General features: G+C 39.3%; 1 protein-coding gene and 1 long non-coding RNA gene across 2 annotated transcripts in view; both read left to right on the top strand.

The window, feature by feature from the left end:
* Positions 1-992: 992 nt before the first annotated feature.
* LOC144038662 (uncharacterized) lies at positions 993-17316 on the top strand. The gene is made up of 4 exons (XR_013289263.1): positions 993-1034; positions 4047-4168; positions 4258-4287; positions 17128-17316. It is a non-coding gene; the product is annotated as an uncharacterized LOC144038662 (long non-coding RNA).
* Positions 17317-18296: 980 nt separating this feature from the next.
* Positions 18297-24200, top strand: part of fscn2b (fascin actin-bundling protein 2b, retinal) — a 34147-nt gene continuing 28243 nt past the window's right edge. The window contains exons 1-2 of the mRNA XM_077551305.1: positions 18297-18304; positions 20741-20817. The gene's annotated coding sequence lies outside the window, so the exon portion shown is untranslated. The remainder of the gene's footprint in view (positions 18305-20740; positions 20818-24200) is intronic.

Here is a 24200-nt window from a genome sequence, read left to right as displayed (position 1 = left end):
ATATCAACTTTCACTGTGCAAATATTTCAAACTCACTTAAATCTCCAGTAACAATTGATCTTTGCTCTAGTGCTCCCCCTACAGGTGTGTAGTGTTACTTCAAGTCACATTTTAAGACACATTAAAATGTTTGTTTCCAAATACAGTAGCTATAAAAAAAAATAAATGAAGATTGCTAACACCATGTGCAAAGATTGAGTGCTGTGTAATATAGAGTTTCATTTTCAAAATATCAGTTTTTCTGATTTTGGGGGTGTGGCTAAAAACATCCGCTGATGCACTTGGGCTTCCTTATTTATTTCGCAGTATAGAGCACAATTGTGATGCGTGTTTATGTAGCTAGCTATCCCTGCAGCCTGAAAACGCATCATAGCTTCGGATAGTGTGCTGGTGTCGCCACTTAAGAGCGCCTCATTGTCCGCTATGAGTGAGTGAATGTCTCTCACACACACACAGGTGGATTAACGGGGGAAAAAAAATCTGATTTGACAGCATGTGCCGCTTTAGAGTGCCTTGTTATCAGCTGCGAGTGCACGCATAACATAGGAAAGAAGGCAGAAGTTCGTCAGAATTTTTCCATCTCCAAAATCACTACAGTACTTTAAAAAAAAAGCCATTTTGCTTGAGGTACTAAACACTGTATCATTTAAGTTTTTTTTTAATTATTATTAAACCTGATATTAATATCATATACTGTACAATTGCTAAATTTATCCTTGTGGCTGACCAGTTACTTCACCACTAAAGTGTTTAACAAACTAGGCCAACACTACTACTTTCACAAATTAGTGTAAAAAAAATGATTGAAATGAATCATTTTTGTGTGCTCATACATACATGTAAAAAGCTTCTTTAATAGACCTTTATTTGTAGAATATACGTAACTGAAGAGGCATTCCCTCACTTGAGCGTGTTCTATGTTCATCTTTGTATGTGTGCGCGTGCGTGCACGTGCGTGTGTGTGTGTGTTCAAACAAGGAAGTGGGAGGAGCGTTGAGATTATCCCCAGCTGGGTGTGGAGTTTCTGGGACAAGGTGAGCCAATTTACTCGCATTTTATTGGAGACTTCCTGCGATATATTCACACCTTTCTTTTTATGGCACTGTAACCAAAGCCTTTGCGACACGGCTTATTGCGACATTAATGTCTGGTTGGAGGATTTACCTTTGACCCCAAATCGTAGTCTGCTTGCCGTGTGCCCGCCGCATTAAGGCAGCTGGACGGTGTTGTTTTAACGCCGGCTGTAAACATCCATTTGATAGCCTCTCCTTCAACAAGCGTATTTGCTCAGGAAATAACTCGTGACTCACCGTTTGTTTGTTTTTTTTTTTGTTTTTTTTAAAACATTGCTAATGATCCTTAGCGACAGTTTGAAACCACTCGCACGTTCACATGCCTTTGTGTTTACTTTCCTTTTTGTCTACTTTTTTTTGGTTGTGCTCTTTAGCTTGTTATGACAGAGATATGGAACACCACAGTCACAGGCCCTTCCTCATTGGCTCCCCAATCAAGCGACACCTTGAAAACACACACACGTTTAAGTGCAGTCCTTATCAGCAGGTTTGCATTGAGCTTATCGCTCCTGACATTGTTAGACTACTTTACCCAGAATGCTGTATGAGATAGGGGCACAATGGGAGACTGGGAAAGGTGGGGGACGGGCGGGGGCACGAGGGCGCCCCCGGGGTTAATGAGGGAGGGCTTTTCATGCAGTCGGAGCAAACACGCCGCAGGCTCATTTGTGAGTGCGTGTTCAGGTATTCATATCTTCGTGGGGGCGGAAAGTGTGTTTGCGAAGTCGCGTCACCTCAACCTTCTGAGCTTTTTATTTTTTATTTTTTTTGTTAGAACACGCTCCTTAAAGCCACACATCCAACACAAATACAACAGTATAATACAAACCGATTCAAAAACAAAAGCAAGATGGATAAGATGTGTAAACAAATCTTTTTTTTCTCCCACTCTAAAAACAATAGGGTAAAAATTAACCCAACTATGGGTCAAAAATGGACGGATCCTTTTTTTGAGTCAATTTGACCCAATTTTGGGTCAAAAATTCGGTCATTTTACATTTTAAAAAAACTATAAAGTTAGATCAGATCCTCTACTGGGGTTAATTTGACCCAAATTTGAGTCAAAAATTGGGTCATTTTGTATAAAACAACCCAGAAAGTTGTGTTAAATCATCTACTTGGGTCAACTTAACCCAACTTTGGGTAAAAAATTTGGTCATTTTATATGAAAAAAAACTTATAAAGTTAAATCAGATCCTCTACTAGGATTAATTTGACCTAACTTGGAGTCAAAAATTGGGTCATTTTGTATAAACAACCCAGAAAGTTGGGTTAGATTATCTACTTGTGTAAATTTTACCCAAATTTGGGTCCAAAATTGGGCCATATTGTATAAAACATCGGTGTCAAACTCCGGTCTTTGAGGTCCGGAGTCCTGCAGGTTTTGGATGTTTCCCTTCTCCAACACAGCTGATATATGATCAGCTCATCAGCAAGCTCTGCATAAGCCTGATAACGATCCTGCTGATTGGAATCAGCTTGTGTTGGAAGAGGGAAACCTGCAGGACTGCGGCCCTCGAGGACCTGAGTTTGACACCTATGGTATAAAACAGCCCAGAAAATTGGATCGGTCCATTTTAGAGCCATAATTGGGTCACTGTTGACCCAACTGTTTTTAGAGTGCAAAATCATGGCCAAAGATGTACATTATAAAATTAACGTACTGCCATTGCTTTCTGTATGCGTAAAAAGCAGGATTAAAGAGAATTGAGACTTTTGATACTCTCTTTCTAATCAGCAAAAATGAGGCTGAGCTTGAAATACTTCCTGTTTTCAATTTTTCAAAATGTACTATGTTAAACACAAGCGTGTGCTGCCGCCTAGTGGCCAAAAGGGAAATTACATTGAGTTACAACTGAACAAAAGGGGTCATGCGGGGGCGCCAGGGGTTGAAGCGATTAGTCGACTTGTCGGTGAATCGACGTTACTACGCCACATCAACATTCAAGTGTTTCCAACCAATTTTCAACTTGCCCATCTGCTGCAGTTGCTGGACCGTATCGTTGTGTACAGCAGCGTAATGTCCGGCAGGCAATCTCCCAACATCTACACGGGTCCAAAGGCACGATAACAAGCTGTAAGTCAAGTTCGAGTCTTTCAGAAGTTTTGGCCAAGTGAGTCCAGAGTCCTAAAATTGATATCTAAAGTCTGACTCGAGTCAAGTCATGAGCATAAAAGATTGGCCGGTTGAGCATGTTTGCCTTGTCGTGTTTTCTTTTGGGAGCCCTGCGGGACGCCACATTTGAGACGTCGCTTAAAGAAGTCCAGAGGTTATCCGTCATTTTTGCGTTTATCGTACGGCTTCCATCAATGCAACAGTCTACTTGTGTGTGCGGGACGGGAAATCTGAGTGAGATGTGAAATAGTAACGTGTGTGTGTGCGTGTCCAGTCCGGAGAAAGCTCTCCATTTAGATACCAGGCTGAAGCTGTCACTGAGGTAAATAAATGGTTGCCAGCTGCTCGGAGATGCTGCACGTGTTTGCTGATAGTTTCAATGTCTGCGTTTGTGTGTGTGCGTGTTTTGGGGTACATTCAGGTCACTGAGCGTAGCTGTAAGAAGATCAGCTCTTTTCTCGGCAGGGCCCCATCTATCGTTCATTTGAGCCCGCATGAGCTCCTCACTAGTATCCATCTTATCTGCGTGTGTGTGTGTGTGTGGGACAAAAGTCAGTGTGACTCACTGGAAGTTGTGCAACGTATTCTGTGCTAACAGATGGTACACGTCCATAAATCATGGCTTCTTGGCTGCGTGGAAGTCATGTGCATGTTCTTCTTCTACACGACGACGCCAACATAATCTACCCTTTTCCTTCAAAACCCACTATTTTTTATTTTATTTATTTTTTTACTACTTGTTTTGCTCCCCGGTCCATTACACATCATTTTCAAGTGAAAAATGTGCAATCTGTTAATTTTCTTGTATAGTTTAATGTCTTTTATTATGTGGCTTAATTTGCTGGGGTTTTTTCCAGGTTCATACTGTGCCCCTTACAGTGAAGTTGAGCTGTAGAGACCTGATAGCTGCAGCGGTCCCAACGTATGGATGACAATTATCATCTGATCTGCCAAACTGGCCACTTCCACCCTGGTGACGGTGAGGTATATTTATATCAACTAATGATGCAGCATCCTCCATATGCATAAGCCTTCACTTCCCTGCATGTTCATTCCTTTCCCTTATAGCTCTACACAGCAGGGATTATTTAAATAACTGTAAGTACAAGACTGTCTTAGATGTTACACCAATATCTGCTTTTATCATCATTTTACACGAGACACCATGCAACAACTATTCTGTATGTTGTCTCAAACAATACCAAGGTTGGACAACATCTTTTTATTACATGCAAAAAAAAAAAATGCTGGGTTGTTTTCCTAACCCACTTGCTGGGTAGCTGTGGATTTTGAGCCAATTGAGTTACTTTTTTTTTTGGGTTGGAGATTGGATTTGGGCAGGCTGAAGAGACGAAACTGGTCACCGTTTTGTCTAATTTTGTGTACTGAAGATGAAGTAAATTTCATGTACAATAACATTCTTAGCAAATGTTGGTGGTGGCTAGATGGTTCATATTGTCCCTACACATTCTTAAAACTGCTGGTTAAAAAATAACCCATTTATGGTAAAAAATAAAATAAAATAAATAAATAAAATAATAATAATAAAACCCAAAAAATTGGACCAACCAGCTTCTTGGGTCAATTTGACCCAGCGTTCTGGGTTGTTTTGTAAAAAAATAATAATAAAAAAATAAAAATAAAAACAATTTATACAACCCCAAAAAAACGGTTGTTTTGATATAAAACAACCCAAAGTTGGTTTCATTTTTGCCCAAAATTGTGGGATAATTTTGACACAGCAGTTTTAAGAGTGCATGCTGGGGTCGAATCCTCAACCAAATGCCCCTTGGTATAAATAACCCAGTATTGGCTTTGTTCCTGGGACACAGCACTGGGTTAGCTCTACCCCCAATTTGGGTTACTTTTGACCCAATAGTTTTAAAAGTATAGGTTCATGGTAACAACACAACATATTGTGCTTATCCTCACTACCCACCTTAAAATACTGGGTCAAAAATAACCCAATTTTGGTCACAAACTGGACTGACCCGCTACTTGCGCTAACCCAACTTTGGATTGTTTTTCATCATAGCAACACATTTTTGGGCTGTTTTATACAAAAAAGGGTTGTTTGCTTTAATACAAAACAACCCAGAAAGTTGGGTCGAATTGACCCAAGTATTGGGTAAGTCAAATTTTGGGCCAAAATTGGTTTATTTTTGACCCATCAGTCTTAAGAGTGTAGGGTCATGGCTGAGCTGGAGCAGTTTGGTAGGTAGTGGTTGGCCAGTCTGCCTCACAGTAAGAAGTTCTGGATTTGAGTCTTTGAGTTTCAAGCTCACAATTAAGCCCAATGAGGTAAATGCAATGGGAAATGTTGAAGGTATCACAAGCAGCCATGGATTTTGTACCTTTTTATTTCAGAGCAGAACTCTCTGGCAATATTTATCTAGTCTTACGCCTCGTGCATGTAACAGCAAACATGCTGGCAAATTTCCACATAACAGATAGCGAATTCTCGACTTTCCATACTTGAATGAGCTTTGTGCACCTCAACCCAACATTGAAGCTCCTGATCACAATCGACATGAGAGAAAAGTCGGCAGACCTTGCTTGCCTCCTGAAAGGAATCGTAATTAATGAGATTCTTCACATTACCTGTTGACCTCCACGCATTTCAAAATCAGACTTTGCGCATATTGTACGTTCAAGGCAATTAAAAACATATTGATTGCGTTAGCGCCATTCAAACGAGGTTGATGTCAAGTTGCGGTTGCCGTGGTGATAAATTGCAGAAATGTAATTAGGGAACGTGTTGACGGAGCAGGCGCCTCTGTCACTTTCTCATGGCGTGAAGACACACAAAGAGCGTTACAGGGGAAATGCGAGCGCTTTTCCTTCAAGGTCGTGTGCACCGTGTCATGACACCGGCTGACGATCCGTCAGCCCAACACATTAAGATGAATGCATATCGCATGAGCCAACCTGCCACAAATGGTTGCATATAGAACTCTCTAAACCATTGGAAAAAAATACAGTCCATGACATGTCAATAAATCACATCATCATAGAAAAGTGCATGTATATTTGTAGGCAGTTACGGATTGAACGGGTAACCAGGACCGGGCCAGGGTGTACTCCGCCTCTGGCCCAAAGTCAGCTGGCCGCACTCGGTTTCACTTTCCAACGGGTGTGTTTATGACGGCCGGCTTCCTCCGCGTGGAACGTTTAATCTGTGATCCCATCAAGGGCGTGCGTGCGTGCGTGTTTATTATTTTATTATGTGCTTCGACTCCCACCGGCCACATCATTAGGCACAAGGTAATAAATCAGCTGAGTTTTGACATGGGAACAACTTTTCAGTAAGGGTCCCGTTTGAAAGGGTATGATTATTATAGAATAATTTAAATTTTTCATAGTTTATACTTTTCATTAATCATGTCATTCAAAGTTGTAACATTGCATAAAAATATAAGTAATATAAATGAACATTACATTTAACATTATATACATTTAACATTTTATCATGTACAATTGGTTAATTATTTAGAAGTAAAATAATTAGAAATAACATTTAAATGAGAATGGATTACTTTATTGCTAAGATTTTTAGATAACAATTTTTTATTTATTTTTTTCATATTTTACGTCAATATAATCAACTTTTGATCTATTTTTAAACTTGATATATATATATAGTAAAATAAACAATTTCACAAATGGATTAAATTAATATTTTAAAAAAAACACCTCCGTTTTTTAGTTTATTGGTTTACTCATTTGAATTAAAATAAATATAAATATATGATTTTAAAATGAGAATGAATTATTATTATACACTTCAAATTGCTGGGTTGCAATAAACCCAAATTGGGTGGAATCACTAAAAGGAACCGAGACAATGTTGGGTTAGTTATACCCAGAGCATTGGGTCGAGCATTTGACCCAGCACATTGGGTCAATATTCTGACCCAAAATACTCGTACTGATGCGTTCAAGCTACCAAGAAATGCAGTATGGCTGTGGAAGTAAAATCAACTTAACATACATGACATTAAATATTATTTGATAATTAATGCGAATTCGAATGACCTTTGCCCCTTGTGCCTCGTCTTGAATGACACGCCCCATCTTAAAAATTTTCCCACCCTTGTTCACCTCGTTTACAGGTGAACTCGCCTCCTTGTGAACATCTGAGGCCTTAGTCATGACCTTGTGCCTTGAGCGTGGATACACACCTGTGTGTGTGTGTGTGTGTGTGTGCGCTCCTCACCCTTTCATCCCATCAAGTGTTCATCAGCCCGTCGTTCATCAATCCCACCGCGCAGCAGATCACTCATCGACGGCGGGTGCCGCTTTCAAATGATAACATCTCTCCATCTATAGACATGCTCTGCCTGTAAAGCACGCACACGCGCGCACGTATGATGACGTGGAATGTGATCACAGCCACTTTCAAAGTATTCCTGCTAACACAGCAGGAGGCAGCTACACATTTTACCCCCCCCCACACACACACACACACACACGCAGCTCACTGTTGGTCACCACGGTGCGTACAAATGTACACACACGTACAGTTGCCATGGCGACGGATAGGCAGCCATGCAGAATGAGTGCACAGTCCCTCGGGACGTCTCCTTTGTCCATCTTTCCATGGCTCTCCTTTAGCGATGACAAGACGTCTCCTCTCTGTCTGCCCCCCCCCCCCAAGCCCCCCCAAGGCTGACTTCACCCTCCTCCTCTTCCTCACTTTATTATGTATAATGCATGTGCTTCTCTAATTTTGCTTTCCGGGTCTTCAGTTTCAACATTTGTTCCCCGACCCGTTCTCCCCTCAATTTAGCAAAAAACGGTGTCGCCGGGTGTCAAGATTCGAATCCCAGTCGAGCCGGCTCATCCGGCGGACTGGAGCGTGTTGCAATAAGCCGCAGGTTGGTTGGAGACGTTTTTGAGTGGCGGCTCCTTATTATGACGGAGAGGCTGCTGAGTGCTTGCTCTACAAAATTGCACACACACACAAAAAAAAAAAAAGCCCTCTGGTTGTGGTTGTACTAAATATGATGCCTTCATTTCCCGTGAGTCACCAGCACTCGGCATGTTCGGGCTGGACAACACCTTGCGCCATCTGGGCTCCTTCATGCGCACGTAAAAACGGAAGACCACATGACAGTATTTTCTATATTAGTGGCAGGATATGGATTTGGTGCCTGGGCATTTAGTGGCAAAAAACTTCAAACAATGCGTTTTTACAGTCAACCTTGGCTTAGTTTGGCCAACCAATCAGAGGACGGGAAAATGCTGATGTCATTGTGGGCCAGCTAATCGGCCGTGTGAGGATAATTTGACAGAAGAAAGAAACATACAGTGGATATGTTTACATATTTATAATAACACTGGCTAACTTTTTTTTTTTTTTATTGTTGTGGTAAAGCATGTTAAAATAATACATACAGTGCATATAAAAAGTCTACACACCCCTGCTCAAATCTATATATTTGTGATATATAACATGAGATCAAAATAGATAATGACCTATAACCTATAATTAAAAGATCTTTCAGAGAGGTGAAGTAAAAATAAACAATTAACCAACACTAATGAGGTTGCGTAAGTGTGCACACCTTCTCATAAGTGGGGATATGCCACATTCAAATTCATATTAAATAGAAGTCAGCACACACGTGCCACCACTTAAAGTGCCTCGGATTAAACCTAAATAAACTTTAGATGTTCTAGTAGACTTTTCCTGACTTTTTTGTATTCACGTCTTACTAATAAATCAGAATAAGAATCCGATTTATTGAGCAAGTATGTAAAAATACACACGGAATTTGTCTTTACAGTCAAACAATCCGAGAAACAAAAAAAAAAAAACAATGACCACTACTGTAGAGGGAGAGAGAACGAGAAGCCTGGCGGTCCGCTAATTAGCGCTCTGAGTTTCTTACATGGAAAAAAAAAAAGAAAACATGAGGAAAGAGGGTGGGAAAAACAACTACAAATACTGTCGCTGAAGTTACATGGGCAGATGAGATTAACAGGTTAGCACATAGACGCTGAAATCTGATTAGACAAAGAAAAAAAGTACCATTCACGTACCTTTTATAATTATATTTTTAGAAATTCATGGAACAAATATTACAATTTAATTTATAACTCCATGACTGCTATATATTTTTTTTTCCCACTCCCAATTCAAGTAAAAATGTTCTGTTCTTTCTTTAGAGCAAATTATCCCGTTCTATTGGTGGATCATTTTACTCAAATTAAATGATATATTTCTCATTTAGCCCAGTTTTACAGTGTGTATTATATGACACCTAATGGAATTTCCAGTGAGTGTATGTTGCACAAGCTTGCTACCTTTGTGATTATTTCATACAAGACCTCCTTCAGTTTTGTTGCTCAAGCAACTAAAAAAAAAAAAAAACTGCAAAGTTGCAAAATGTTTAAATCGCTCCCCACAGTAAAATGTTGCAAATTTTACAGACGGGAGACGCTAATCGGGGGAAAATGTTAAGACAACATCCTCTGCTTTTAGCTTTGCGCTGATGCCCTTCCACCCAGTGACTGATCACCCGCACCACATGACCCCTAATAAATAATGGTGCAACTCCACACCTCCCGTTTATTGTGTGTAAGTTTACGTGTATGCGTGTGTCAGCGACCTCCCCCCTCCCCTCCCGCGTGTCCCTCGGCATGTGAAACATTTTGCGCGGCTGTTTTAACAAGCCTGGCGTTAAGCTGTCCGTCAGACGGCAGGAAAAATAAAAAAAAAATAAAAATAAACAGGCCGTATCATCCGCACACATGCGAAGACGCGCTTTACAGCAGACACCAGCCTTCTCTTTTTACACATCTTCCTCTCATCCATCTTTCTCGCCATCATTCATCTTCTTTCAATCTCTCCCTAAATATCCCCCTCTGCTCAGATACTCGCCGCGTTTGTTATAAAGTGGGCAACTGCTGACTGGTTGGGTCGTGATACGGCCCAACCTCAACTTGTCTTACCGCTTTAGAGTTGCACTTGTACATGTGAAATACAACTTGGAATGTGGCCTGGTGAGGGGGAGGGCGAGGGGGGGCTTGCGTCAGACGTTAGTTGCCAATTTTAGGACTTTGGGGCTTGTTCGGCTAAATCTTATGAAACAATCGACTTTGCCGTGGTTTTTGTTGAGACACTTCATGGCTTTTCGACTTGAACTACATGACTTGATATGTCCGTTTGAAAACTTTTATTTTATTGAATTCCATTTGTGTTGTTTTTTAAATGAAAGTATTTTAATGTAGCACGCACAAACCGAGCTAGCAATCCAGCATTATGCTAGCACGCGACACGAATATGCCACCAATCATCAAACTTACAAATTCTGAAGATTATTTCATTTGATTGTGTTTAAAAAAAATCAAATAAAATCTGAAAGGCAGCACAACTATAACCAACTATCCATCGCGGCGTCGCTACAAAGCTAGCAAGGACGTGTTAGCTAAGTTAACGCCACAATTTAGCTCACGACATGAACTGAGCTTCAGGTTCTTTATGTTTAATTTAGAAGACCGATGATATTTGATGTTATTTGCTGCTGGTGTAAATTTGAGTCAAATTTAGTCATCGGTCACGTGGCCCTGCTGCTGCTAATATTAACCTTCTAAGCTAGCAATATGAGGCTAACACCGACGGCTCATCCACAACCAGCTAAATGTATGATATATGATGACTTGTTTGGACATTTTGCTGGACGGTAGACTGTGAGTCAAAAGTCCTCTGTTGATTGGCTGATTGGAAGACGAGATGCCAAAGACACGTGATTAGCAATTGGTCAACTTTAAGCATCAAATGTGCGATAGGAAAATTACTGGGTTCTTCACCAACTTGTTGTGAATGACCAAATTGTACGGTATTACTTGATTTATGACTTTCTCGACCCACGTAATACCTCGACTCAACTTTCTTGATTTATGTTTTCGCAGTAGCTTGAAACTGAAGGTTAAAACTTGAAACTGTCTTCTGAATTGCGCACGTGACTTCCTCCATCCTCTGGCGATTAGTGTTTGAGGCGAGACCGTGTTTATGACATCGGACTGAAATGATCTTTTGATATTGAATATTGCGCGGAGAGTGAAGCTGTGTTGCCAACCTTAGATAACTACCGCGAGGTTGTCTCGGTGATGAGTGACTGTGATGACCTCTGAGGTTTTTCCACCCTGAGTGAGAGGGAACCTTAACGTCTCTCAAGAGAGACGTGCAAATAAAGAAGTGGCGCCATCAGGGAAGGAAAAGCGCCGACCATTCCAAGATCCCAAACAAACCGGAGCTTCGAAATACATGAGATATAAACGGCTTTATTGATGGGCTCCAATAACCTTGTGAAGGCCTGCACATTGGCGGCAACACAGCTATGTGAACTCCAATCATGCCAAGCTTCAAACAGATACTATTATGTCCGGTCCAAAAAACTAACAGGACAGTCAGTGTCCCTTAAGGACACACAGGAGGCGATTTCATTTAAGGTTTAGAAATGTTTGTAAATCGATAACAAAAAAAAACAAAAGTTTTATTGAAACGGGACACTTCACTGCAACCTGTTGCATTCCAGGCCTGTAGGGGGTGCTAATTCACAATTAGTTTTGATCCTCTGGCTCACTGCCTCACTTGCCCTAGTGCAAGCAGACTGTAACCATGAAAGATGAAAAAAAAATATACAACGGGTCCTCCTTGGCTTGTTAACTAAATAAATGACCCAACAAACGCTTATCAAATTGTAAGTTGCCGCATTTTATGCTTGACAGAGGAAATAAGGAATCCCCTCGTAGCATGTTCTACTTTGCATATTTCCCAGCGGCTTCCAGAATATTTCCAAGTTAATATAACCTGATTTGTACACACTGTAGCGTTGACGTGTACGCCGTCCATCAGCAGCGTTGAGCCAGCCTTCCAAAAACACTCTTCAGTCCTTAATATGCGAACGCGTGTGACACCGGGAGAGTGCGTTACCTGTGGAGGAAACACAAAAGGTGGGAGACAAAGGGAAAAGCTAAAAGGGAGAAAAGCATCACAGGGGCCTTGATGGAGGGGAAAACATCGATGGATGGGATCGAGGCAGCGAGAGCTCCGCTGGGGGAAAAGAAGGAGGCTTGAGCGCGAAGAGGGAAAAAGACTAAGTGAGATTATTTTGCAGAGGTCGAAGACAATGGGAGAAGGATTCGGTGAAAGGCACAAAGAGAAGAGGAGAAGGCCGCAAAGGAATCATTCTCTTAGATGTGCTGCACTCAGAAAGCTCTTCAGCTTTCCTTTGAGGATGGACATAAAGGATGGACTTCTATTTGTCATTAATTAGTCAGTCTAATTGACACCTTCTTTGTACATGCTTATGCATAGAGGACGTGCAAGATGGCGGTGGGGCAAAATCATGCACTAAAAGTATTGGGACACCTTGGGTTTGAAAAACGGACGTTATTGAGTGATTTTATTATTGTTATTATTATTAGTGCAGAAGAAGGTGTCAAATCTCTGTTGTCCCAACATATGTTCAGGATTCAGGATGTCACTTTTTAATTCTACAGTACTGGGTTCAAAATTTGTATTGTGGCAAAGTGTGATAACCATACTGCATTGAACCAACCAACCAACCTTGGGTAAAAGTAACCCAAGCCGCTCAAAATCCGATCATGGACCAAAATAATTAACCCAAAATTGGGTAAAAGTAAATCAATCTGCTTGAAATCCATTCTTCAACCCAATCTCTTGGGCCAAAAATAATTAACCCAAACTTGGATAAAAAGTAACTCTAATCTATTTAAAAATCTAATCTTCAACCCAATCTGCAGAGCCAAATTAATTAACCCAATCTTGGGTAAAAGTAACCCAAGCTGCTCAAAATCCAATCATGGACCAAAATAATGAACCCAAAATTGGGTAAAAGTAAATCAATCTGCTTGAAATCCATTCTTCAACCCAATCTCTTGGGCCAAAAATAATTAACCCAAACTTGGATAAAAAGTAACTCTAATCTATTTAAAAATCTAATCTTCAACCCAATCGGCAGAGCCAAATTAATTAACCCAATCTTGGGTAAAAGTAACCCAGTCTGCTCAAAATCCACTCTTTGACCCAATCTGCTGGGCCAAAAATAATTAACCCAACCTTGAGTGAAAGTAACCCAATCCACTCAAAATCCAATCATGAGCCAAGATAATGAATCCAACCTTGGGTAAAAATGACACAATCTGACCAAAGTCCAATCTTTAACCAAATCAGCTGGCCCAAAATAATTAACCCAAAATTGGGTAAAAGTAAATCAATCTGCTGAAAATTTTCAACCCATTTTGTAAAAGTAACCCAATCTGCAAAAAATCCAATCTTGAACCCGAACCACTGGGCCAAAAATAATCAACCCAACCTTGGGTAAAAGTAACCCAATCTGCTCAAAATCCAGAACTATGCAGTGAGTTGGTTAGGGAAAGAGCCCATAATTTTTAGTGTATAGATTTGAAAGCACATATCATGTGTACTTTCTCATTTCTCATTTAATTTAATTATTTTATTTTATTTTTTACTTTTGTACAATTCAGAGTCTGTACTTTAGACTTATTTTTTTTACTTATAAGTAATGGACTTTAACCAGTATAGTATGCCATAGTACCTGGTTTGACCTGTTTTGAATCTGCATCAGTAGATCCGTGTTGCGCGTGGTGGAAAAGGAGCATTAGCTAGCAGTGTTCTCCAGTTGCCTTGATTGAATAATTATTCAAATCCTAATAATAATCCTTTTTTTTTTTTTTCATCTCCCTTTAATATGCCAGTAATATGTGGGCGCATGAATGACTTGGTGAAGGGGTGGTCACGAAAACAGTGGGCGATGCACCCTTTGTAATTGCGCCTCATTAGCCTCTGCATTCCGCTCACGCCAGACGACCCCATAGGACGAGTGCCACTCACCGCAAAGTCATGAACCAATCAGAGGGTGGCATTTGCCGCTCAAGGGTGGGGGTCGGAGGGGGGGGGGGGGGGCGCGTAATGATAACTGTAATCCCGGAGATCTCCCAGATAGCTCGTTTATTTCATTTAAAAGCCAAATTACAAAACCCGAATGTGGCGGAGGCCGCGTGATTGAGTTGACGTGTCGCGGCGTTATTAAGCAAGGACCCGGCGTGCAATTAATGCGGCATCACAGCATTCGCACGCACACACACAATGAATGGCATCGACACCGCAGAGCACTGCTCATTACTCCTGTGTAGGTCTGGTCTCCGTGGTCGAGGAGGTGCGATGGGGGGCTCACACACACACACACACACTCGCACACACACGAGGGAGCGTGCATCCAGCTTCAGCTATGCGGAAGCCTGATGATGAGGGACACCTGATTCGCTGCCTTTTATCTTCGCTACAGATGCACACACTCTCTCTTGGCCTGTCACACGCACACACACACACACACACACACAAATTCGCAAGATTGGGAATATCTTGATTAGGAGGCTTAGGTGGTCCTGGGGAAATACACTCATCTCTCGTTGCCCTCCCCCGCCCTCCCCCGTTCTCGTCTCTCTGACATGTTGTTATCTCCCGGGTCCAAATGTTTGGAGATATCTTCACACACACCTGATGGCAAACAACCTCAGTTGTCTCCTCCCTCGCATGTCCTTTCTTCTCACAGCCTTGACCGGACCCCCGACCTGTTTACAAAGAGCAGAAACACCCCCCCCCCCCTTCCCGACATGCTGTTTAGTCCCCTGTTAGTCAAAAAGCAGAAAAAGTAGATGCCTTCTTCCTCAAATCCCTTTTCTGGAAAATTGGATTTCGTACCATTTGAGTAAGCACATTTGCATTTTGTAAAGATAATGAATATTTCCACCATTTTCTCCCTTCCTTGTTGCTGCTATATTTATTCACGGCACCTATGTGGGATAATTAAATTAATCTCTTTAAGCTCAATCAAAGGCATCAATAAGAAGCGGCGCGAGATGCACCGTCCTGCTGAGAAAAGTGACAAGCGGCCTCATAATGACGAAGTGCGTGTTTGCGCAACGGCTGAATGATAAACGGCCGGGGGAGGAGCCCGCGTCGGCTTTTTACAAGGCCGCAATGTGTGCAAAAGGGGATGGAGGCGAAGGTGGGCTGTTTTATTGACAATGTCGATTATAATTTCAAATCTTAAATATCCAAAGCCCCCAACCTATGCATTTGGAATGACAATGCGGGCAGCTCTTTGTGCGACGTTCCGTTCCGTTCGTCCGCCTCAGGTGGGGGGGAGGAGACGGCGACAATAGATTTGAACAAAAGGCCTCCTATAGCTCATATTTTTAATCAGTTTCACTTGTGACTAAATAGGAGCTTGACTACACATGGATGGTTTTCAAAGCGCTTAAGAAGAAAGCCAAACCTCCCGAAACACTCCAGCAAAGAAACAAAAGTACAGGAAGCAGTTTCAGCATTCATTGCACATCCTTGAGGCACTTTGTCCTTAAAAGTAAGACAATTCATCGCGCTAGAACAATCTATGTCTTACTGTTGAGGACAACGAACGTATGCTAGACTTTCAGCTGGATATCAAATGTTTTTATTTGTTAGCTGGCTAATGAGCTTACAGTAAATTAAACTATTACGCAATCAGTCGAGGAAGTATATCAATGCTTTTTGTCGTTATACTGTCACTCACTCACCTAGGTTAGCTTAGCGCTAACTAGCTGGTACGACAGAGCCACTGATCTGTATATATTACTGGCTAGCCCGTGCGAGCCGTTGAAGCCACGGGGCGGCCATCTTACTCCTCCCATCCCGCGAGCAGACTACTGGCATTTGACGCCATTGTAGCTCGAAGGGCGATTGCAAACTTGGATGCTGGACCGGAGAGAGGAACCCCTACAGGTTAGCTTAGCGCTAGCTAGCTAATGCAACAGAACACAGATGGATTTAAAGTTTTACCAAAAGCAGAAGAAACGGAGAGACAAATATGTGAGGGGTCCTGGAAGATAAAGTAAGTTATTTTAAACTAAAAAGGAAAACATGGGTCAATGCGGCTGTGTTAGCACGTTGCATACAGACTTGGTACACTTCGATATATTTTCAAAAAAGTGAATATGAGGCTTGGTAAAGTGCTTTAGACAACATCTTGTGTCAATAAAGCGCTATTTAACTGCAGTCCATTTAACATTACTGTATGATTGAATTTGAATTTACATTTTTTTGGGACCGTGACGTTTTTCGGCAAAAGTGCAAAATAGCAGCAACCCATTCAAGTGGATTTGGGACCTGCTGGTTGAACGGAATCAAATGTGTTAAATGGCTTAAACCTCACTGAATTAACCCTACAATGCCAAACGTATCCTATTAAATACGAGACATTTTGAGCCCTCTATTTCATGAGTATAATATTTTTTTTTCCCATTAAAACCCTGACGTATATGATCTGACACATGCATTGCCAGGATAATCCATTAGAGGGCGGTATCACCCAACTGATGGATTTCCAGGGACATTGCAACATCACCCCAAATGAGAAAAGAGAGACACCTAAACTTATTAATGGTGGCAAATGTTCTCAATGATTTTTTTTTTTGAAATACTGATATTTTTGATATGTCTGTTTATTATTATTATAATGTTGACAGCATTGTGACCAGATGTATCAAATATGACACAAATCAAAAGTCCCTATGTGGAAGTTTTTTTTTTTTATTCTTATTTTTGGTTTGTTCAAAAGGACCAATAAATACTCTATTTACAAAGAATCAACATTTTCTGTCATATATTTCATGGTTTAGCTTTATAGGGTTAATTGTCTTGCGAGTGAGGACAAAAAGCCTACCAGTACATTGACTTCAAGATGGTTATCAAGAATTTCACATAAATGCTTTCCATACAACCGTAAGGGAAAGAAAAAAAAAAAAGAGCACGATGACGGCGGCTATGTCGAAGTACATCCAAGCATACGAAACAGTAGCTTGTCGCCTCCTGAAATGGCTTCTAATTGTGGTTTTCTATTACAGGAGTTTGCGGGCTGTTTTGACCACAGTACCACCCGCGTCTGACTTATTTTCAGGGCTTTTTCCAGATGAGAGACGGGGAAAATGGTAGCTTGATACTTTTTTGGTCTGGATGGAACACACATTTAATTTTGTATCAGCTTCAAATTCAATATAATATATATATAAATAAATGATACAACAGCAAATGAATTGACAGATGTGTGGAAATGATTACAAAATTCATAATTGACCTTGGACCCGAGTTTGACACCAACATGATTACAGCTATGAGCCATCTTGATCGTTCTGCTGAAATTCCTGCAGTGGACCAGCGGAAACGAGATGACGGACAAGAAAGAGTACACGCACACACACGGCACCCTCTTTATCGCTCTCATTCACACGCTCGCCTCCGATCTGCTTGACTGGGCTCCGTTCAGCACGTAATGACTTGGACTATGCGCTTTTTTATTTTTCTTCGTCCCCGAATGTTGACTCCTGCTCAGCTGCCTGGCGCGAGAGTGTGCTAACAAAATTCTTCTTCTTATAGTCACAATAACTGTTGATGAGGTGTGATCAGTGACTGTAACCAAAAAACGATTGCGGACGTGTTTCAAAAAAAAACGAGCTGGAGGAGGAGATGTTCAATTTTTCCAACTGACTGGCCGTTGACAAGCCTGCGCTGCTTTGTGCAAATACACACGCACGCACACGGTCATACTGGAATTTAAGTTACTGATTAGAATGTAGCGTGAAGACACGTAACCTCATCCTCCATTGTTGTTTAGCTAAACAAAACAAAAAAAGGCATTTCATCAATGTCATTCTCGCACAAAAGCAATAGTATGAATGAATACACAGGTATTGCGTGTGTGTGTGTGTGTGTGTTTGAAACCCGTGTGGTCCCAAGTAATTGAAAACAGGGCTGTATAATGTGCAAAAATGACAGCTTTGAAAGAGTCTGTGAAGTCAAACATTAAAACAATTAAGTTGCGTGAGCATCGGAGTATGTCACGGTCCTCTGTAAAATGAAGTAGCCTGTGAGCCAGCAAGGCCTTAAAATTCACATTTGCGATCTAAATTCTAAGATTTGTTCCATGAAATTCTATGAATTGATTCCCAACTGTCTGTTCTCTTCGATTTTTTTTCGAAGTTTTATCTTGGCTGCACTGCCTCCATCCAGTACACGCAACTAAAGGTAAGCCATTTTTGTCCAATCGGATTTCAGCATCTGTGTTGCCATGGCAATCATTTCAATGTTTTATGTTTTTGTCATGTTGTTACGTAAATATTGATTTTGAGCTGTTCCAGATGATGTACAGTGACTATAAAAAGTGCCAGGTTTTTATGATATAAATATAAAAATAACAACAAGATAAATCATATCAAACTTTTGCCACCTATTAATGTGACCTTTAACCTTCTAGCCACAATAGGAAAAAAAAAAATTCAATATCATGCAAGAAGATGATAAGTTTGGCTTCCACTTTTAGCAGAACAAAATGAACCAAATTCCTTCAAGTTTCTTTTCTGGTGCTATAAATCAAAGTTACTACCTATTGTGTGTAAAAAAAAAAAAAAGAAGTATCGTATTTTTAAGCCCAGATAAGGAAATAAGCAAATCTTGCATGTGAGAAAATGGGATCAAGGTTGAACTGGCTCTCATTTAACATGAGTTTGAATGTGATTGGTTAATTCTGAAAACAGCCACATCCCCGGTTATAAGAGGGTGTGTATACTTATGCAACCCTATTATTTCAGTTGTTTTTATTTTTGTCAAAAAGTGGTCTCTTTTTTTTTTTGTATCACAAAACCTGGCATTTGAACAGGGGTGTGTAGACTTTTAATATACACTGTACATGACATGCGTGTGGCATTAAGAGGCCTATTAAGTCTTGTTGTTTACCCCCCCCTTTTTTTGTCTTCCTCAGGTCTCCTTTTTTTTTCCATCTAAAGGCGCTAATTAGCGAACCGCCAGGCTTCCTATTCTGTCTCCCTCTCTTGGTTATTTTTGTGTTTATCGAATGGGTTGTTACTGTGAAGACAAATTCCTTGTGTGTCTTTACATACTTGGCCGATAAATCTGATTCTGATTCTGAAGTCCGGCAAATCCCCATTGAAGGCCCAGAAACCAAATGCAAACCAAATATTGCAAGAGTCAACAAAAATGTCTTCTTCTTTTTATCCATCTTACAGAAATCAGCCATCCAAGCAAACGCGTGATAAATCGTCTCATTTGCATAGCCATGATGCGGCTGTTTAAGACGTTGATTCGCACCCGCTTCCCCGTTGACGTGGTGATGACCCACCTTTGATTTATCTCGCGGCCTGCACTCAGATGCTGTTTTGCTAACAGGATTGAAGCCATTTCTAACTATGTTTTATTACTGGACTAAGACACCTTAAGATGATCACGCACACGCTTTTGGAGGCGCTAATTCAATCAGCTGACAGGAAAACGCACCAAACAAACATCCATTATGGACTACCAGTTAATTGGTAATGGTGGGTGGGGTGTCCGTCAGGGGGGAAGGAAAGGGAGTGGGTGAAGGATGGTGGAGGGGGATAAGTTACCACATTTGTGACTGCACAGATCAATTAGTATCATGTCAAAAAGAGGCACAACATAATAGCTAGCTAGCTAGCTCCATAGCTAGCTAGAGAGAGAAAGAGAAAACAGTGGCAGTTTCTGGTATGTGCGATATGTGCGGCCGCACAGGGCAACATTTCATTATACTTTCAATAGGGAATTTGCGCCCCCTTGTGGAGACACAAGGATTTTGTCAATAAACACTGAAGCGAAAAAAAATTATTGACGTCAAGAAATTAGGAAGTCTTTATTTGAGCTGGTTGTTGGTAAGAAAAAAAAAATATATTTTTTTTAAAGGACTAGGAATGTCGTATTATTAGCACCGCTGAGTCGTAAAAGGACAAAGGTTAATAGAATTAATGAAAATGAATGAAATATTTCAAATTGCAATTGGGAAAAAAAAACAACTACTTATATACATAAAACTAAAATAATAGTGAAAATATATTTTTTTTCATCTTTGTCAATAAATATCATAGATGAGCTTTAGGGTTTATTCTAAATGTATTTATTGTGGTCTGTGCAGAAGAAGGAAGGTCAAACAGTCTTGCACTTGGCAAACATCATATATATAAAAAAAAATTTTTTTTTAACTGTAACTAATACAAAAACAATCAAAACTGACAAACTAGCTCTATAACTGATTAAAACTAACTGAATGTAAAAAAACAAAAGTCAAAGCAAAATAAGAACAAATTCATAGTTAATTCTAGTTAACTATTATAACCCTGAAAAGGACACAACTAAAAAATTATGCTAGATATGGCAGGAAGTCAGCATCAAGTGGGGGGGGGGTGGTGGGGGGGCTCTGCCATATAATATTCTAGCTAGAACCACCACTGCTTGCAAAGTAAATAAAGATACTCCAACCTGGCAAAAATAAATAAATAATAATTGTTAACATGAGTTTCGCTGCCGAACATAATTCAACCGGCTGTTAATCACATCTAACGCCTTTTTTGTTGCACGGCACCTGTCAAGCTGCTTTGATATCTTTCCGAAGTTATTCCTCGAAGTGACAAAACCTTCTTGGACCGTATTCAGCCCCTCGTGAGCAGCGCTTAACTGTAAAGCCACCGGACAAAGACGACATCTCAACCTCTGGTGGCATCAAACTGGAGGTGACATTTAATAATTCCTCCCCCTCCCTCCCTCAACCCCTCCCTCCCTCCTTCATCACCCGTCTCTCCATTAGAATTAAAGATAAATCTTCTCCCATACACAAAAGAAATGGAGAGGGGAGAGGCAGGCCGGTGATGAATGAGCGTCATTCATGCAAAGACAAGATCTTCTTCGGATTCCTGGCCCCCGCTTTTGTTTATTTACTCCCTCCTTGCAACCACCGTTGCGCCACATCAGCAACGCCGTGATGCTGGATGAATGGCCGGAAATGCAGGCGGACCGTCAGACGGATGAAGTTACAGTCAGGGTGGGGGGGATGAATAATATTGTTTCATGAAAGGGGGGAGGATTTACAGTGAGGAGAGAGAAAAAAGCATGGAGAATAGACACAGAAGATGAAGCAGGCAGATTTAAAGACTAGGAATAATACAATATAATAATATACTGTTATTAAAGCCATTATCTATTCATCCGTTTTCTATAGTGCTTGTCATTAGAAGAGGGGGTGAGTTGGAGTCTATCCCTGCTGAATCTGCGAGACGGGCAGTGGCGTGCAAAGGCGGGGGCGGGGCTTGAACAAATAATTGCATTTATTAAAAAAAATAATTATTAAATAAAATGTCTAAATTAACTCATTCACTGCCATTGACGGCTATAGACGTCAAAAATTCATTTTTAACTATTTCTATTAGTTTAACATTTTTTCCCAATTTTGTTAACAAAAGTATAAAAACCTAGAATTTTTTTTGTATTAGAACAGATATAAAATTTGTGATTAATCGTTAGTTAACAAGTGAAGTCATGCGATTAATTATGTTTAAAAATTGTAATCGCCCGATGCCCCTAATTTTTTAAAATCTTTTCTTTAAAAAAAAAAAACAATATTAAAAATAAAAAATTAAGTTTATCTTTTTCTTTTTTCTTTTTAAAGAAAAGATTATTAAAAATTAGGGGCATCAGGGGCAAATTTTTAATCGTAGTTAACTCAATATTAATCACAAATTTTATATCTGTTGTAAATGTACAAAAATAAATCAATCTAAAAATTATAGGTTTTCATACTCTTGTAAACAAAAATGAAAAAAACATGTTAAACTCATTAAAATAGCTCAAAGGAATTTTTGACGTCTATAGCAGTGAATGAGTTCATTAATACCGAAAACTTTTTTTTTTTTTTTTTAACTATCGGCCCTATATAAGATCACAGTGGTCTCTCAATCAAAAATTGAGGGTTGCAAAAAAAAAAAAAATCAAATGTATTGTTCCTTGCATGTTGTGAGAATTGGCAGCAGGATTTGCAGCTCATTGAACGTAGACATGCTTATCATCTCGCCAACATGTTAGGAAATGAAATATAAACCACTTAATTCTGCTTAGGAAAAAAATGCTTTATTTTTTTTTTTTATAAAGATAAAATCACACTTTACTGCTCTTCATTAGACGAAAATATGACTGATATGCATCGGAATATTCATCATCCTCATTACTTGTCGTGTTCTCAAGCACTCACCAGAGAAAACCATCTTCCCAATTTGAGAATTATCAGATGAAAACATGCCTCTTGAGTTGCTTGCACAACATCATGCGGAATACGGAGGCGCAGTTTTGTATTGTTGCCGTGTCATGAACGTGACCTCATGACATCGCAAGCAGTGTGGGTTCTGTTTTCACCTTTGAAAGAAACATGAAGACGTCTCATTGGATCAGCTTTCTTCTTCCCCTCCGTCTGGCACCAGCATGTTGCGCGTGCGTGTTGGACTTTGTGATGGTGAAAACCTGAATGCGGATCTTGAATAGCCGCCGTGTTTGTGTTGACTGACACGGGGGGTCACAAAGGGGTTTGCGAGCTTGATTAAATTCTTGGTTCATGTTTAACTCACAACTCGTGTCGCGGTATTTAGCACCTCAGTCGTGAGCTTTGCCTTAAAAGCACTCACGCTCTCCTCCGCACGTGATTCTATGAAAGAAACGTGTAGCTTTGAACAAATATTAATTTTTGAGTTACCGTGTATTAGGACATTGCATTGGATAAAAAATGACCATGTATAGTAAGGCTTTTATTATATATAAAGAAAACATGTATATTAAGGCTTTTCTTTTCTATCAAAAATGACCATGTATAGTAAGGCTTCTTTTTTTTTTTTCTAAAAATGACCATGTATAGTTAGGCTTAAAAAAAAAAAAAAGACCATGTATAATAAGCCTTTTTTTAATGTTTTTTTTTTATACTAAGGCTTTTATTATGTTAAAAAAACAGACTATGTATAGTTCGGTTTTTTTTTTATGTTTTTTTTTTTATATATAAAAAAATGACCTGTATACTAAGGCTTTTATTATGTTAAAAAAACAGTATGTATAGTTAGGCTTTTTTTTGTTCATGAAAAAATGACCATGTATAGTAAGAATTTTTTTTATTAATTTTTTTCCATGTATAGTAAGGCTTTTTTTTTTTCTAGAAATGACCATGTATAGTAAGGCTTTAAAAAAAATTTAAAAAAATAAAAGACCATGTATAGTAAGCCTTTTTTTAATGTTTTTTTTTTAAATAAAAAAATAGCCATGTATACTAAGGCTTTTATTATGTTAAAAAATTGACTATGTATAGTTAAGCTTTATTTTTAATGAAAAAAATGACCATGTATAGTTAGGCTTTTTTTTTTTTTTTTTTTTTAAATTACCATGTATAGTAAGGTTTGTTTTGTTAGTTAGGGTTAGGGTTAGGCTTTTTACATTTTTTTTTTTTTTTCAAATGACCATGTATACTAAGGCTTTTATTATGTTTTTAAAAAACAGACTATGTATAGTTAGGCTTTATTTTTAATGAAAAAAATTACCATGTATAGTTAGGCTTTAAAAAAAAATTTTTTTTTTATGAAAAAATGACCATGTATAGTAAGGCTTTTTTTTTTTTTCTAAAAATGACCATGTACAGTAAGGCTTTAAAAAAAAAAAAAAAAAAGACCATGTATAGTAAGCCTTTTTTTAATGTTTTTTTTTTTTAATAAAAAAATGACCATGTATACTAAGGCTTTTATTATGTTAAAAAAACAGACTATGTATAGTTCGGCTTTTTTTTGTTCATGAAAAAATGACCATGTATAGTAAGAATTTTTATTTATTTATTTATTTTCAAAAAATTACCATGTATAGTAAGGTTTTTATTATGTAAAAAAACAGACTATGTACAGTAAGGCTTTTTTTTTTTTATAAAAAAATGACCATGTATAGTAAGGTTTTTTTTTATGACCATGTATAGTAAGGCTTTTAAATAATAAATAAATAAATAAATGACGATGTATACTAAGGCTTTTATTATGTTTAAAAAAGCAAAAATTCAAAAAATGACCATGTATGACCAGGCTTTCATTATAAAAAAAATTAA

Source organism: Vanacampus margaritifer, chromosome 18, assembly GCF_051991255.1.
Source record: "Vanacampus margaritifer isolate UIUO_Vmar chromosome 18, RoL_Vmar_1.0, whole genome shotgun sequence".
Lineage (NCBI taxonomy): Eukaryota > Metazoa > Chordata > Actinopteri > Syngnathiformes > Syngnathidae > Vanacampus > Vanacampus margaritifer.
The sequence above is the reverse complement of the archived record's forward strand: the minus strand, read 5'-3'. Positions and strand labels throughout refer to the sequence as shown.